The sequence below is a fragment of the Malaya genurostris genome, chromosome 1, assembly GCF_030247185.1.
Source record: "Malaya genurostris strain Urasoe2022 chromosome 1, Malgen_1.1, whole genome shotgun sequence".
NCBI classification, from domain to species: Eukaryota; Metazoa; Arthropoda; class Insecta; order Diptera; family Culicidae; genus Malaya; species Malaya genurostris.
In genome coordinates, this window is record NC_080570.1 from 117,466,441 (window position 1) to 117,484,544 (window position 18,104).

General features: G+C 35.8%; 1 protein-coding gene across 1 annotated transcript in view; it reads right to left on the reverse strand.

The window, feature by feature from the left end:
* Window positions 1-18,104, reverse strand: part of LOC131425574 (transcription factor Sp9) — a 94,067-nt gene that overhangs the window by 73,492 nt on the left and 2,471 nt on the right. The window lies entirely within an intron of this gene.

The following is an 18,104-nucleotide window of genomic DNA, read 5'->3' on the forward strand; positions in this document are numbered from 1 at the left end:
AACGAGAATCGTAAATGTTCAAAATAGTATATCATTTGTACAGGTATGTATTTTATTTACATAAACAGTTGAGAAACTCGCGAATACTCACACGAATGGGTAGTAATTCTTGAGAAATTAATATTTCTATTTTATTTTTCGTCAAGCAAATGCAAAACAAATAATTCTCAATGTTTACATACGCTACGTATTAATGTCGTTAATGGAATATAGCATTGCAAGATTACGATGTTCTTTAAGTGTTTAAACATTGATGAGCCAGCATGTAGAGAAAATGCTGTCCAGGTAATTAACGAAGTGTATATAAAAGAAATTGTTTCTGGAACAACCTTGCATTGAACCGTCAACCTGGGACATCATTTAAATCAAATTTTTATAAAATTACGTCCTAGGAATTGAACAAAATCACTCTGCTATTCTAGAACCAGAAACCGAAAGCAGACGATGAGATCATCAATCCTTTCGTTTGTGAAAATCGGTTCAGCTCTTTCTACCTCTAATTTAAAGATGTGCTAACCAAACAATCACTGAAAAACACATGCATACATACTAACAGATCTGAATGGTCATTCCTCTATCAAATTTCTTGCTGATGTGTTTTAATCCTAATATAAAGTTTGGTATCCAAATCGTTTGATTTCTCGTTATATCTTTCTTAGATTGACCCGAAATTCTCCACCATAAAAGATGATCAGAAATTATGATCGCAATACATAGTCTATAAAATACCATTCTAACAGATCTTATACATTTTCAGATTTATCATCCAGTACTATTGAGCGCCTCATCAAGATAGGTGAGTTTGGAAGGCATTTATTCGAATCAATATTTGAACAAAAATTGTTACAGAAAAAATGCTAACATACATGCGTCGAATTTATACCATGCAACAAACAAGCGATGCCTGTATACACTCATGAGAGATATGAAAAGTGTGATAACCCACCTCGGCAATGTTTCAATTTCAACTGCGGGTATCAAGATGCCAGTTCTCAATGATGAAGAGTTGGCGAATTTGGAAAATTACTCGGAAACAGCTGAAGGAAAGGCGGTTTTGCGTCAACGATTTGAAGGAGAGAACTCCGAAACTCTATACAATTATTGCAGACATTTCTCGGAGCAACTATTTGAGCATACGAGCTACACTTGGAGTGGAAATACTGCTCACAATGCTCGTAGTTTGATACAACCGAAGCGACCATCGGAGATGATTCTTGTTCAAATATTACTTGGTACGTTTGATTTTTAAATACTAAAAAAATACTAGGAGACCCATATCAAACTCCAAGTCGGCGAATCCAAAGTTCATTTTTATTGTCTGGAATCATAGTATCCTCATATAAAAATAGAAATACTTGTGATTGAATTAAATGTATTTTCTATCTGTTTCTAGATGTGGCTCAGAATAAATTCTCCGTAGAAAGAAAAGAAGTGAAAGTTCATCAGAGCTCTAAAAAATTTGAACGAAACGCAAAAGACACGTAAGCGACGACGTTATGCGAAGGATATTACATCAAACTCGGAACCAGTGCACTAACCTGATTAACAAATGTTCTAATCCCCAAAACTCGTTTAATATAAGAGAAATACAAATATTTACAATTTTAATACCGGGGCGATAGATCCCCTACACAATTATAACAATAATACAAAAATTTCAATCAAATTTTTTAGTTTTGTACCAGCTATTCGAAATTCTCCCTCAAACGCCGGTCCAATGCCTCGAAGAAAAAATTGTTCAACAATGGACCTCTGTTTGCCGGGTTTGTTGAACGAATCGAGCAGCTATCGGTTTAACGGTCTGTTTCAAAATCGTCAAACGACCCGTTGAACGATTGATTGGACTTTCATTGGACCAATGATCCAATGTATTGGACCAATGAAGGACCACCGTTGAACGTTTTTTCTAAGAGGGATATTGCAGAACTTGTCGGTAAACAACAAAATGCGTTAGCTTTTACTATCATTCGGAGAGACATTTATTATCTAATGTCACTTTTCACTTTTTGCACAGATTCCGGACGCATTTTGCTCGTGAATCCGTAAGTGAAATTAAAAAAACTGTCTACTGTTTATAGATCTCTTCTGATATAGGAGTTGTAGAGCACTAGAAACAAATGTTTTTTTTTGTGATTGCTTTGCTTTCTTGCTTATGAATTAAATAGAGCATAAATAAAACAACCTTCCTACACACTTAATTTCGTTCGGTAATTCTTCCACATTTTGACGAGTTTTGAACAGCCGAACTACCGAACATTCTCATTCTACTGATATATCAGCACAAATGAACATTTGTTGACAGCAGTACCTTAAGGTACCGCTCTGATGAAACGTTATTTTTACCGAAAAGATCTCCTACCGAGATTTGAACAGCTGAGGTCGGTAATCCAATTTAAGTGTGTACACACTTAAATTTTATTGGTGAATCTCGGCGAAATTATTGCCGAGATTTGCACAGCCGAGACCTCGGTAGCCGTCTCGGCAGAATGTATAATTACTGGCAACCTTGAACTGTCAATTATTGCCGAACTTGTCAAATCATGGATAACCGTTTAGTAATCGAGTGTAGAAAGGATTTTGCTTTATTATTGCACAAAGAACTTATCACGAAAGCCACACACTTAAATTGGATTGTCGATTTCAGCTGTTCTAACCCCGATAGCTGATTTTCTCAGTAAAATTAACATTTCACTTACAGCGCTACCTCAAGGTACTGCTGTCAACAAATGTTTATTTTTGATGATATATCAGTAGAATGAAAATGTTCGGTAGTTCGGCAGTTCTAAACTCATCAAAAGATGGAAAAATTACCGAACGAAGTTTAGTGTGCAAGTTTGATACAAAAGAAATTCAAATCCCGAAAAGAAATATTACAGATAAAAACATTTGTTTCTAGTGCTCGCCCTACCTGGAAATAAACATGTATTCAAAATTATATATAAAAAGAGCATTTTGATTTCACTTGGCTTTTCACGTAATACTGAAATCTCTTTTATTCGCCAAATTTGCATATATATTTCAGCTCCATGAGAAATGGTGACGTCCGGTACAGCTTTCGATCGGCACGTGACATTAGATGACAAGTATCGCGCCGAATTTCAGTAAAAGTTAACACACTGTTCGAAATTTTGGCAAACGGATTTGCTGATTTCGGTTTATTTGTTGTTTACTGACAAGTTCAGCAACATATTATGCCAAACTTGGACAATAAAATGCGCTTTACCGAGATATCAGAACTTTACACTAACGAATTTCGGCATTGAGCATGTGAATTACTGAATAATCAGTGAAATTTCGGCATTTCATTATGCTGAGCTCGAAAATCGGTTTTAATTCACGATTCAATACTGCACACTTTTGCCGCGCAAAACGGCAAAATCGTAGCTGACAGGTTCGGCAATAATTGATAGCTAGCAAATTTAGGATGGCCGAGATACTCAGCGATTATAAATTTTGCCGAGACGATTACCGAGCACTCGGCTGTGCAAATCTCGGCAGTAAAATTTAAGTTTGTATGTTCCAAAAGCTTTAAGGAAACGGGTCGCATGGGAAATTATGTCTCTTGTAAAATTCATAGTTGTTTACCGTGTAAATAGTTGAACTTAAATATAATCCTGTACAAGGAAGGAACTTGGAACAAAATGAATACGATAGAGTTTCGTGCGATCTTTCTAAAAAATGGCCGAAATTTGCACCGCCGAGTACTGGGTAATCATCTCGGTAAAAGATAAAATTGCTCAAAGTCTCGGTAATCTCAAATTTGACAAACGTCAGTTATTACCCAAACCGGCTACAAAAAGTTTACAGTCTACTCGGCATAACCTTCACTGAATGTTCGGCAGAAGCAACGAAGTGGAATTTATAAATTTCTGCGCCTTCAGCCATTGAAAGTGAACGAAGAACTGGAATATTTTAATTATAAACAGCCAAATAATCAACATTTTATTTAATTTTCGTATAAACACACAAAATATCGACATCACATTACTTGTTTACTTATCCTATAATGACTTTTCGTCAGAGCAAGCAGAATCTGGAAGATGCATTCTATGAAAGGATAGTAGAACCTCACGTTCTTCGAAATATTTCATCAGAAATCAACTGCGTACTGCCAAGCGAAAATGTGAAACGTAAATGACAGTTGTCTTGCCGAACATCGGCAAAAGCTAATACATGTTCCGAAATTTCGGCATACGCACTGTTAATGCTGTTTTTGAGATAATTGTTTATCAATGACTATCTCAGCATAAGACTTTGCCAAATCTCGGCAAAAATATGAGCTATTTACTGAAAAATCAGTATATTTACTAAACGAAACTCGGAAAATATAATATTGAATACTGAACAATCAGCCAAATTGTGTATTACCGACTTGTCTCGGCATTTTACTATACCGAGCTCGAGAATTTGTTTTAATTGTGAACGTCAATTCTGGGATCGCAATTTTTAAACGCTGAGCAGAGGACAGATGTGCTTGATGACGTGTGATACAACTGAATTCAAAAAAATAATACTCTTTCGTGTGGCAAGCCATTTGATCCTGTACCTGGAAAAGTGTGCGCAACAAGTTACAATTTGGATTCTTTAGTGTGACCGAGGTATGTCTTTCGAGATAACTTCTAAAAAGTAATACTTGTCAAAAGAGCAATAAAAAATCGGTTTAAAATGTAAATCTGCCAGCATTCCATTCGACACTCGCTCAAAAGCACAGTCCCACCTTCGCATCCGATTCCGATTCCTGGAGCTCGATTACGAATTCAATCGCGATCCCGCCAGACGGGCACATTGATTATCATACATTTTTATGCAGAGGTTTCGCCATTTGACCCCGCGGCTCTCCCCCACCGTACCGGAATAGTTGGCGTTGTTATAGCATGCCATGCCTTGCCATGTCATACCGCAATCCCTTCAGTTGTTCTCCTGTGTGTACTTGACTTTCAATGTTGATAATGTTCCCCTGTCACGTCACTCCACCACCACGTCTTCTACCGAAGGAACCTCGCTCTGGGTTTTGAATAATTTTCCCCTTGTTTCATCTGCTTCGACTTGATTCCATACACACACACACGTGCGGAAAGCCCCCTGTCAGGTTATGAAAAAATGGGGCCAACCAAAGTAAACCCCTCGAAGCGAGTTTCTTCCGAGTATGAATATTTTGCTGCGTTCTGTGCTGCAGTCTCGGAAAAGAATGTGATATGAGCATGCAAAAAATCGAAAAAAAAAAATTCAGCAGAGCAGAATCCCACGAACAATGAACATGTTTAAGATAAAGACGAGATTAGTCCGGATTGCAGAGAAATAAACCGATCTTCGCTTGAGCTGTAAACTTTTGACCAACCAACCAACTTCACACACTAATCTGGACTACGAATTGATCCCTGACAAAAAAGCGTACTCTTGCCTCAATGGGCACTTGAGATTGAGCACTTTTTGACACTCCACGGGAACTCTCAGTGGCTGGCAACAAAGCAAGCCGGGAGAGAAAGAATAATAATAAAAAAAAACAAAGTAATGACTGTTAATGCCACTCCAAAGGGAGTCCCGAACACAAAATGTCATATTTGTTATTATTTGTCCAGCGCCCAGCTGAGCCAGAGAGAGAGAGAGAGAAAGAGAACCGCAAGGAACCAAGGTGGTGCGCTACCAAAAAATAAAAAAATAAAACTGAAAAGAACAACAGAAACCAGATTAAGTCAAGGAACAACATCGAACACAAAGAAGGACCTCTTCAGAAAGACCTAATTTCTGTTGAAGCATCGTCAGAGAACCCCTCGAGCAGTGCTATTGTTGTTGTTGTTGCTCCTTTATGCATTCCGTGTGCCTTTTCATCTATTTTGAGCAATATTTGGTGAAAGGGCGCATTCGTTCCGCTTACGAGGTTATGTTTGCTCGGGATAAGCTTGGGGTGTTTTGAATTTTGTTGTTTTTTAGTAATCGAACTTCTCGTTGTAATCAGGGACAATTGGAGAATTTGGGCATGAAGTACATATCGGATCCGGGCTAATTAGAGATGTGTCACTACTTTCCTGTGCCAAAAAATACAATGTATGCTTGATAAAATTGAAAAGTAGGAATAGAAATTTGTCAAAATAAGGAACATAATCGCATTGGCAGCGAGAGAAGAAGATTATCGTCATCTTAGAATTTGTATGAGTCGATTAATGGTGTTTATTCGCTTTTCGAGATCGATCCTAGATAGGCTCCATGAAGAGCAATCGTCCATTGGGTTAAGCCTGTTTCATAGTAAAATTGTAAAAAAATGAGTTATTCATTCAATCTGTGATCTGATTAAGATCATCAAAAAAGATTTTGGTTCGAAGTTTCGCTCGTTATAATTGATTCAAAAATTTTCGGTTGAATTTTTCCTGGACATTTATTTACCTCCGGTTTGAACCTTTCTGGTGTTTCGCCGAGGGGTTTCGAATGCAATGTTGCTTCTTATTATTTCGATGATCATTCCAAACGATCTGGCAACCAGTTACATGCCACATATTCTGACGTGAATACATCTTGCTTAACTGATTTACAATTCTTGATCTAGTTCCCTGACTAGATTTTGGAACTGAATTTAGTTTCTTAATTTATGTACGGAACCTCGAATCCTCCGGATTCTGATTCAGACATTCATTTTTCAGAATTCTGGAACAAAATTCATAAACTGAATTCCTATTCTGGATTCCGAACCTGATTTTAGTTTCTGGTGTGGATAAATAAGTGATGACAAAAAGTACTCATCGATTGTAAACATCGGATGAATCCCACAGTTCGATTATATTTTGAACCATTGAAATATGCCCAAAGAACTATGCGATTTAAATCATTTAAATTTTATTCGTATTTACCTCCTCCAGTTATGGCAGTGACATCAGCAACACACTTTTTTCGCAGAATTTCCCAACAATATCTAAAACACCATTGCTGGGAAAATCATGATCAGAAACAGTGAATTTCCTTATCACTCGTGAAAAAATCAGTTCAAGAGAACTCAGCGACAGAAAAAATCACTTCCGAGATTTTCATTAATGAAACAAGCATCAACAAAACTCTGAGCTTCGAAGTTCACAAGTGATTTCTTTCGTATCAACGAAACTTGATACCGGATTTTATCCACAGTAAAATCGCTAGAGAGATAATCGGAAAGGAGAAAAGTTTTCGATGGTATTCGTGCCAGATTTATTAGTAATATTTTCATCAATAAAAATGAAGTAAATTTGCAATATTTATATTTTCAATGTAAGTAGGATGGTCAATCAGAACAATATTGTTTTGAATGCTCTCGAATCGCTGCTCTGTTAATAAGTGAATCAATAACAGTTTGAATTTGATAATTTTAGACACTGTCGGCAAACGTAGAGTGGCTCAGTATGAAAAACAGTGTTTTGTTTCTATAGGGAATCAAATGATGAGTGATAGGGAATATTAAACGGGCATGTAAATTAATGTAGTTAGTCAATTTATATGCGTGAGGATGTTCAAATTGGTGAAAATTTACAATTCGTAGTATTCAGAAATGCTACTTTAACATTCCTTATCACCATAATTTGATGATATTAATTTTACAGTTTGCACTATATGTAATAGGATATGCAAAAATAATGATAAAAAAATTCCACACTAAAGAGTTATTATACACACATAAAAAAACCTGTGATTTCACATCTTATTAGATGCACATAAATGGAGCGTCGCAGTTCACGTCGAAGCATATTCAATATTGTGTCTAAAACTCCATGACATGAAATTTATTGAATAAAAAAAAAAGAATACTGATAGCAACCGACGCGACTTGAACCGAGAATCATTGGAACGCAAGTACGTCTGTTAATCGACTGAGCCACAGAAGCATGTGTCTGCTTGGTTGGTAGAAGGTGCGTTTAAATTCATACAGTCGCACCTGCTAGCAAAACGCAGGTTACAGTCGAAACCAGTAAAATTCAAGCTCATCTAACATTAAGTCATTACAAATAAAATTTTCCGTCATTTGACAAATTAGGTCTTTATGAATTACATCGTATGAGGGATTAAGTCACCTGTAAAACTCAAATTTTTTGGAGTGTTGTGACAAAAGGATTTGTTTTAGTTCCAGCTGGTTGATTTGAAAACACTGTTTGGCATGAATTTTATATGTAAAAGTAACAGGAGCGCAGGATTTTGCATGTCTCAAACACACAGCAAGCACAGCGCTTGAATTTGCGGGGGCGCATGTGTATTATATGCAAGCTAAATTGGATAATATTCTTTAACATGCTTTTCGATTTTATCAATGGCTATGAAAATTCATTTCCCAAAAATCTTCTATTCGAGCATCATTACTGATACATTTAAAGTGCGATTTTTTTCTTAAATATCACTATCAATCAGAGCTAGTAAACGTAATTTTCATTGACTCAAAATAGACGAAAATGACAAGAAATTACTGTCTCTCTCAGCTTCGATTGCAAACTATGAGAACGAAATCCATGTCCAGTCGATGACATAAGCAGGACAGTAGTTTGAAAATTGTTTTCTTTCTTTCATTTGCCCTTTCAGTCATTTGCTGTTTTCAGTGAAAATCCCATAGTATGCAGTGTCGGTATTCAACAGAAGCTGTGAGAATCGAAAACGACAGAAAAAGGTTTCACAATAACTTTTACCTGTTGGTGCTCGAATTTGTAGTAGTTCTGGTTTCCAAAGAGGTTCTGGGATGTAATTACTTCGATTTGTCATATTTTAGTCACTATTTATAGCCAAGCGTCACAGATTTTCAATACATCGATGAAAGAATGAGAACTGAAATTCTGCTGATGCTCCCTGAAGACGTTAGTTTGGTTTCGTCTTGTCATAGAGGAAAGAGTGACGTTGACAATTATACTCTCTCATTTTTTCGATGAGAAACGAGAATTCTTCGTCTCTCTTCGTTTGTTCTGGTGTCGGTGATTTACGAATGAGACAGTAAAATATTGAAAATGAGGCTGTTGGATTAGATTCTTTCATTGAGAATGCGTGACCATTTTAAGCTCTGCTATCAATATCAATTTTTCCTAGTTTGAGCGAAAACTGTTGAAATTTGCCGGACATCAGTCAACATCGTCCATTACTCTCCCGATTTTTATAATAACACGTTCACAAAGTGAACATAAATTTAATGACAAAATTTCACTGACTTTCAAACAACTTCAAAATTCAGTAATCAGTTTAGTAAAAGTTGTTCTGAACATTCTTCTGTCATGATTGTTTTGATTTGTTTACCATTCATTACCGACGTTCGGTGGAATTTACTAAATAAGTCTGTAAATAAATTAACGTCGTGAACTATTACTGTTTTTTCGGTAAATTTTACTGAAACCCCTGGAATTCAGGGAACACATAAATTTAAAAAATAACTCACACAATATTTACGTCCTAGATTAGATTTAAACTAATGTTATAATCATGATTCTTTACGGTAGCGTAAAGTATGCGATCTTCAGTCATTTTGACAGAAAGCTGAAATATAAACTCTTGGCAGTGTTACAATTTTATTTACGGGAAATCTTGCTTACCATTAGGAAACTATAACGAATTGAGCGTTTCACGAATAACTTTCTCAATACCAGACTAAGTTTTTACTTTTGCACTCCGAAAATACATCAATTTGACAGATATGATTCTCAACGAAAGTAGTCGGCAATGTTTACAGAAGCTCTTCATTATTACAGGGTCCGGCACTCGAAGTGTAACCAATTGAAAAGGCCATAAATTCAGTTTGGAAAATTAGTTTTACTTAATTCAAAGTACAAAATGTGTAAAAATAATACAAAATTCAGAATCAATTCACTTTTGATCGATATGACCACCTTTTGCCTTGACTTGATGACTTGAGAGAGCGAAGGAGTTGCTTCGTTTGGCCGAAAGCGGTCAATTTCCGAACATTGTATTTTCTGAAGAGAAAATTTTTCCAATTGAGCGATTCGTAAACTCTCAAAACGATAGGGTTTACTTGACCGACCGTTCATACGAGAATTTGAGTCATCGATTGGCCACCAGGAGGCAGCACCCGCAACAGATAATGGTTTGGGCCGCTGTAACCGCAGATGGGCGCTCTCCAATCGTTTTCATCGAGCCTGGCGTCAAGGTAAATGCGACATATTATCGGGAAAGTATTCTGGAGGTTGCTTTGAAGCCGTGGGCAGACAAACATTTCGGTGGCAGACCATGGACGTTTCAGCAGGACTCGGCACCGTCTCACAAAGCTCGAGTGAACCAAGAATGGCTGAAAAACAACGTTCCGAACTTCATCACGTCCACACAATGGCTCTCGAATTCACCAGATGCGAATCCAATGGATTATTCTCTTTGGGCCATTTTGGAGAGCAAAGTCCGAACTAAAAGATACACCAGTCTCGAGGCGCTGAAAAAAGTTATTGTCCGCGAGTGGGCCAAAATACCTGCAAGTCACATTCGGCCAAACGAAGCAACACCTTCGCTCTCTCAAGTAATCAAGTCAAGGCAAAAGGTGGTCATATCGAGCAAAAGTGAATTGATTCTGAATTTTGTATTATTTTTACACATTTTGTACTTTGAATTAGGTAAAAGTAATTTTCCAAACTGAATTTATGGCCTTTTTAATTGGTTACACTTCGAGTGCCGGACCCTGTATTATTATTTGATTCACTGAAATTAGGCAAATCTTTTACTGAATTGTGGGAAAGTAATAACATTTTAAAGTTAACAGATCTTGTTAGTAAAATAAAAACGCATGTTCTGTCATATTTTTATTGGATATATTGAAATCCGGTAGTTTATCAATAAGTGGCTGTGAATCGGATCAACTTTACAGAAAAAATATGTTTTACATCGTAACCGTAAAATAATGACTGAAAATCGAAAGAGAAATTTTTTGTACACTTTTATATACAACGAATGAGTTAAAAGACTTAATAACAATTTTCCCTCACTGCTTACGAGATTTTTTAACTAAACCGTCGAGTTTTTCAGTGTTCTGGAAAGCTTGTGAGTATCCTAGACATTTCAGAATTATTTCATCAAAATCCAAATTTTCGATTTGCCCCATGCATCTCATAATTTCGGTTATCATTTCCCGTGATTTTGCAACTTTCTCTTCTATTAATTACCAAGCGGTTTCCACGTTTACCACTCAACTCTTTGCATGAAATGATACCCGAAACTTCCGACTTTCAAACAGAATAGTGATGTCAAAGAAAATCTTTTTAATTACATTACAATAATCGAAAAAGAGAGTTATTCAAGAGAAACTGTCACTTGCTTATACGCCCTTTTGTAAAATTACCCGAGATTTGACAACAAACTTTATGTTTTCATTTGATTGCTTCCTAATCAACGCTGCTCGAATTATCGACTGCAATTCTGGAAAAGTGTCAATTTCAAGCAGTTCGAGGTGTGGACCAATTCGTGGTTTATTTCACGCGTTTTTCTTTTATAACGGCCAATGAGCCACCTTTCAACGTCCACTTTTGAATGAAATTGCAGGCGAGCTATGAAAAATAGAGTATTAAATTTAACACCAGACGAAAGAGAAAACTTTTCTCTACCGTTTACTATTATAACTTACTCTCTGCGAGTGCCGAGTCATTCGAAATTACTCTTCAAAGCGAATGTTGATGGATGGCTTATTGTCCGTTATAAAATGAATGCGTGATTTTACCTTCCAGTTAAAATTTGACAGTCGAGCTGTTATTTTGTCACTGTCAACGCTTGCTGATGAATTATCGAAATCAAAACATCCGAAAATGTACGATATCAAACTCCACGGGTTTTTTAATAGATGAGATTCCGGCAAGTAGAAGACCGTTAATAACTTTTAGGTGAAGTGCTTTATTAACATTGCTAACAGCATTTCTGCCCGAATTGTGCCGGAAATCTATTATGATTCTTGATAAAATTGTTGACAGGCATTATCAGCCGGCTTCGAGTTGTTCAACCGGGTTGATGTGGTTTACGAATGGTCGATTTTTACATACTCTCATACACAACAAATGAGTTAAAAGATTTATCAATAACAATACTAAGAAATTGGATTTTGCGCATATCAATTTTCTATCACTTTTTACGAAAATTATCACTAATCCGTCGAGTTATTCAGCATTCTGGCATTCGCAAACGTGGAAAAGTGTCAATTCCAAGCAGTTTAAAAACAAACTTAGATAAATTTCGCAAGTATTGAAAAAGTTTAGTAGGTACCGTGCGGGATACGGTGAGATTATTTCCGACGAGATGAATATTTGTCTGAGTTATTATCGAATTTAGGTTGATTTGCTCCTTGGAGATGCAGTTTAGTCGTACTGTCGTATGCAGTGTCACGAGTTTGCCAAACTGTAACAAATTTATTCAAATCACAAACTAGTTTTAGTGATTATTCATATTCGGAAGCGTGAAGCATGTGCATATTTTTTTTGTATTCCCACAGTTTGGTTTGGCTTTTTTCTATTCGAATAAAGAACATATTGTTAAAAATGGGTAATGTCAGAGACATATCTGGTAGACATGACTACAAACAAAACTGACATGTGTCTTTCATATTTCCGAAAACATTTTGCGTTGAATTCAAGCAAATACAGTACATCGGCTTTTAACAAACAGTACATTTTATCAACTAGCTGACCCGTCGAACTTCGTCTCTCCCAAAAATTATTTGTTCGAATTTAAGTTTTCGGACAGCAGAATTGTCAAACGACTAAGAGTTAATGTTTATCTCCATTATTTTTCTGATTACTGATCCTACAATCAACGGAATCCGACACACATTCGCTTTAGCACAAAAAAGAAATATCACCAAAAATAATGTGAAAATGTGAAATACTTCTGTTAAGCAAAAATTGAGTAAACGCACAGATTGTCATCTCATCCTTTGAGTCAATGCACTGAACAGAGACCTCTCTCTAATGGTTTCGACATAATAGATATTTTTTCTTTTAGTATGTGATTTTTGCTTCCGGTAATCGATTAAAAAGCTCACTTTCTCTTCAAGAGTTGTTTTTTCGGTAAATTATTTACAACTTTACAGCATTCATAGCATTCTGAACAGTCAGTTTATTCCGGAATCCGGTCCGGAATTACTCATACTTGCATGTTCACCCGACGCAACAGAGAATATATATTTTTCAGGTACTGTGGAACTTTTGGTTGCTTGGAGAGACGACGCTTAAATTTCAATTTGATACTGATCTTACCGATTTGTATTCTTCACAGAAATGAAAAATAAAATGGTAGTCTCAATCCGTTATGGAAATCTTCGTGTACATTGATATCTATTTGTCTCTTATTGTGCGCGTTAAGTCTAATCTAAATCATAAGAAAGCAAAATGATAGGAAAATCTCTTAGTTTGACCTTAGCGCTTCTACAGCATAATCTTTTCATTACTCCATTAAAAAAATTTCTGATATGTTAAACTCGTGCGATAACCAATCATGTTCATCTGACTATATTAAACAAAATTCATCTAACAATTCATGATCTGGTAAATAATATCAGAACATTTTCTCCTGCCTACAGCGGGTTTTCTAGAGCAGTTATATGCATTTCGTCATTCAGTCATTTGGCGAACAATAATTTTGATTTTTTTTTATCAAGTATGTATGTGAAATCTCCACACAAAACTATTCGTTCCGCGCCAAACGATTTTTTCTATGATCTAGTATTCTTTTCTTCGATGACCAAACACTTATGCAACTCGTTGCGCGCCAAACATCACTCGTAGATCTAGCAATATTTGAAGACTTTTTCAACGGAAAATTCCATTGTCCATGGATGGACTTTTCCTAATTTTTCGGCAAATTTTCCTAATTTTTTGGATGTACGAATCCGGTGGGGGTAGAAACTAATCAAACAAAAAAAGATTCATTTAAATCCGTCAATCCGTTCTTAAGTGATGCGATTACAAAGAATGATCTCTGCACTAGCTGACCCGTCGAACTTCGTCTCGCCCGAATTTTTTTTTGAATTCATGTTTTTGACCAGTAGAATTGTCAAACGTCTTATGCTGTTAATGTATCTTTCCATTGCTTTACTGATTACTTGGCTGTGATGAATTCATCAAAAAATATTGTGAATATGTTAAAAGCTTTTGTTACGCAAAAAATAAGCGAATGCACCGATCGCCATATCGTCCTTTGAGTCACTGCATCGAACAGCGATTGTAGATCTCTCTCAAACTAATGGTTTCAACATATGGGATAAAAAGTGAAGCAAATTAACTAAGATAACTATTTTAAATTGATTCCGCAAATTTACAAAAGCTCCCCTCGCGACTTGTAGTTCGTCACTTCTCGCTAGTCTGGTGATATTATTTAGTCGTATATGATGGATGTTCGTAGCGTGACAATTACAGGAACAATTTTCGATTAACAATTTAGCGAAAATACTTTTTTTACTTTTAATATATGACTTCTGGTCAGTCAGTAATTATTTAGTAAATTTCTGACATATCAGAGACTCGGATGATTCGCATCGCTAAGTTCGACTCCTCTGGTAGAAGGTAATGATTTAGATGGGAGAAACCTTCTTCTTACTTGAATGAACCTTATTACGTCGATTTTTTCCGCACTTTATCTTTAAATCCTTACTCTTGCTTGAGTACTATCAAGGATGGCTTTTATCGTATCAAAGAACGTTCACTGGCAACTCTTCAATGATTGAATCAGTGCCATCAAAGAGAGTTGGAAATCATCGCAACAACAAAAACCCGGCATGGCTCATTTAACATAGAATCGACACCAGTGCGAGAGCGAATTTCTCTCGATGACATTTCTGAGAATCAAAGGTTAGCACGCTGCTGTGGGGATCTTCTCTGATGCAACAAACGGTCGCTTATTCTCGTTTCGCGATCCGAATTTATACAGGCAGTTGATAATTGCGATAGAATCATTTTACTATTGCCGCTTATTCTAACTATGTGCATATAATCTTTGTATAAGTTGTGTCTATGAAAATGTCTGTGAATACTCCACACAAGGGTTTTGAAATATTGCAGCCTAGTATGAGAATCATCAAGTTGAATCATCGATTCGATTTTCTACGATAATTGTCAACTTGCGATTCTCTCTTGGGAAATTCCACACAGCAACGATCATTATCAGACTGTATTTTTTTTAAGGGCCGTGCAATACTCAGAGTAAGAAGTGGAGCGAAGGAATGTAGAAAAATTCTCTCGCGGTTCATGCATTGAGAGACTCGGGTTCTTGTAGCATCTTCTACCGGAATGAAAATGTTGTATACAATATAGATAGCAATATAGCAGCTTCTGTCAAATTTTCGGCAATCACCAACACTGAGTACTATGGCTCTACATTTTTCATATTCTGCCTCCTCTCACAATCTCTAATTAGTTTGATATTGTTAAATAACGGAAAAATAAAATGAGTAATTCTTGGACATTCGAAAGTTCAAGTTACAATTCGTTTAAATATTTTGTCCATTGACTTTTACATGAACTCTGCATTCGTTTAATAGTTGTATCAATAGCCGTCTCATTAGTCGACACCACATCATTTTGTTTAGTACCCCACCTACAATTAACGAATGGTGGAGTTCGGTACTGAGAATCTATATCAGAAAGTTTTATATGAAAATAATGTGCAATTCTTCTGTTATAGCGGAGTGAACATGAGGAGTGATTGTACCAGTATTCAGCTTATCATTCGAGTCAATGCATAAAATCTCACAAGTAATGGTTTTCAGTCCACCAGAATTTACCCGAAGCGAACGAACTTCAGCATGCTAAATGCAAGGCAAACCTCTTTGTTTGATCTCTTTATTTAAACAGTAGAATCCTGGCCCTTATTACGGCTATCACTACACGGTGAAAACCAAGTGTAGTGAATATAGGTCTTTATCACGAAAGTCGCTTCAGAGAAAAAAGTGATAACTTAGATGAGCTTGTTGTTATTACGAACATCGAATCACCAAAATTTTGTTAGAAACAAATGTTTTTGTTCACTGCAGTGATTACAAAAATATGTGAAGTGATATGTGAGTGAAGTGAATGTGGAAGTGGAAGTGAGAACGATAATAGGGGCCCCTATAATTGATTCGTACAAAAATCGTTTTATACTGTGATTTGTTCAACTCACACCTACGATGGCCAACATTAATCATCTAACTGATTACATTGCACACAATGCATCTTCTGGTAAACAATATCAGAACTTTTTATCCTGTTTACGATTTAGCTAGAATACTCATATGCGTTCCATCATTAAATCATTTGGCAAGCAATAATGTTGATACCCAATTAAGCACGTGGCACGAAATTACGAATCACATAAATCAAGTATGCATGTGAAAACTTCACACAAAACAACTCGTTGCGCGCCAAAAGATTCTTTCAACGGTCTAGTATTCCTTTCTTCGACTCCCAAACACCTATGCAATTCGTTATGCGCCAAACACCTATCGATGATCTAGCAATCATTTACGACTTTTTCAACGGAAAATTCCATTTTCCATACCAAATAACTTTATGAATTTTTCCCACTTTTCCGGTGTCATAAATTTAGACAGTTAACTCTTAGGTTTATCATGCAATACTAGCGTTGTTATACCTGTTCCTGGAGACATATCTGAGTGCTAATTGTTTTTACTTTGTGTGGTGTGTGTGTGTATGTGTGTGTGTGTATATATCAAACTATAGATTCATTTACTAGATTTTTTACAATGCGTGGGATATGCGCATTGTTTCATCTATGTGAGCTGATAATATTCAGAATAAGGCTTGTGTTCAGCATGAATTGTCATAAAAAACTGAGTGAATCATTGTCGTTTTGTAAAGGCTAGTAGTGAAATGTGAATAATGTATTTGACTATTCATTTTATCGGTATCCGCCAGTGTAGGAAATGTAGTTTATTCAAATCACTCGGTGACGTTTTTATCTACAGCCATTTCATTTTTATACTTGGCTAAGGAAAGCTAACAAAAATACTTCCATGACTTATGCCCAACAATACAACCTTGCATTAGTGAATATATCGTTGAAAAAAAAAACCATTCAACCTGCTGGTAAAGAAATAAGCAAAACAGAAACAATTTGACAAGACCCTGGGTATAAAAAATTGTTATTTGTTCTTTGTTAAGAATAATAGTTATTTTTCCAGGTTTACTCGAGGAAAATTCACATGAAGATAGATTGAAAATAGACTCAAATACATCATTTCAAAGGCCTGACAATGCCATCTCAAAACCGTATTAGATTTAAAAAATCGGTAAAAAACTATCCGGGATATTCCTATATGAATGCGTAAAATTTTTTAGAACGCGTTTTTTAAATAACTTTAAAAAAAATTGATGGTGCTAAAATTTCGTACATTACTCGACTGTCTCATTTCTCGGGTGTATTCAAATTTTTTCGTAGCTCCGTATAATTGGAGTGAGCGCAAAAAGAATTGTGTTGAAGAAGCATTAAACCCTTTATTTACTTTTGTCCAAAACTATCAATGCCAGAAGCTGACATGCGAATCTAACAAAGATAAGCCTGAATGCAATATAGAATATAGAGATTAAAGATCTCAATTTTAAATGTCGTATTTTAGTTCAATTTCAGTAAAATTGGAAGAACAGTACAAGAAAATTTCTTTATATTGGCTACGTTTTGTCACTTTCTGACGTTTTGTACTGCGCAAATCGATATTCGATGCGATAAAGAATTAAAATTCTGTATTTATTATTTGGTTAAAAAATACAAATACAGTTCGAAAATACAGTACAATACTGTACTTACGGATACGAGCGATACTTATCGACAACAAATATATTCTACCGCACAAATAAATAAGGCGGAACCAATGGGAGCACAACATTAAAGGGCTGTGTTCGAGACACGACTGATTAAGATGACATTAAAAAAAGCAATCTTAAAATTCTTTTACAAATTACAAATTAACAAAAACACAACAATTCTTTTGACATTAATTTCGAAAACTATTTAAACTACTAATGAGACCAGGCTTATATAAGAAACCTTCTTTTTGTAATAGACTTTTCACTGCTTGTCAATCGAGTTGGTCTCAAATGAATTGAAAAATATTTGATTTTAGTTACCTATATCAAAATACGTGATAAAATAGAAGGATTTATGCGCTTAAAAGGCACTGCATATTGCATTTAGCTAAT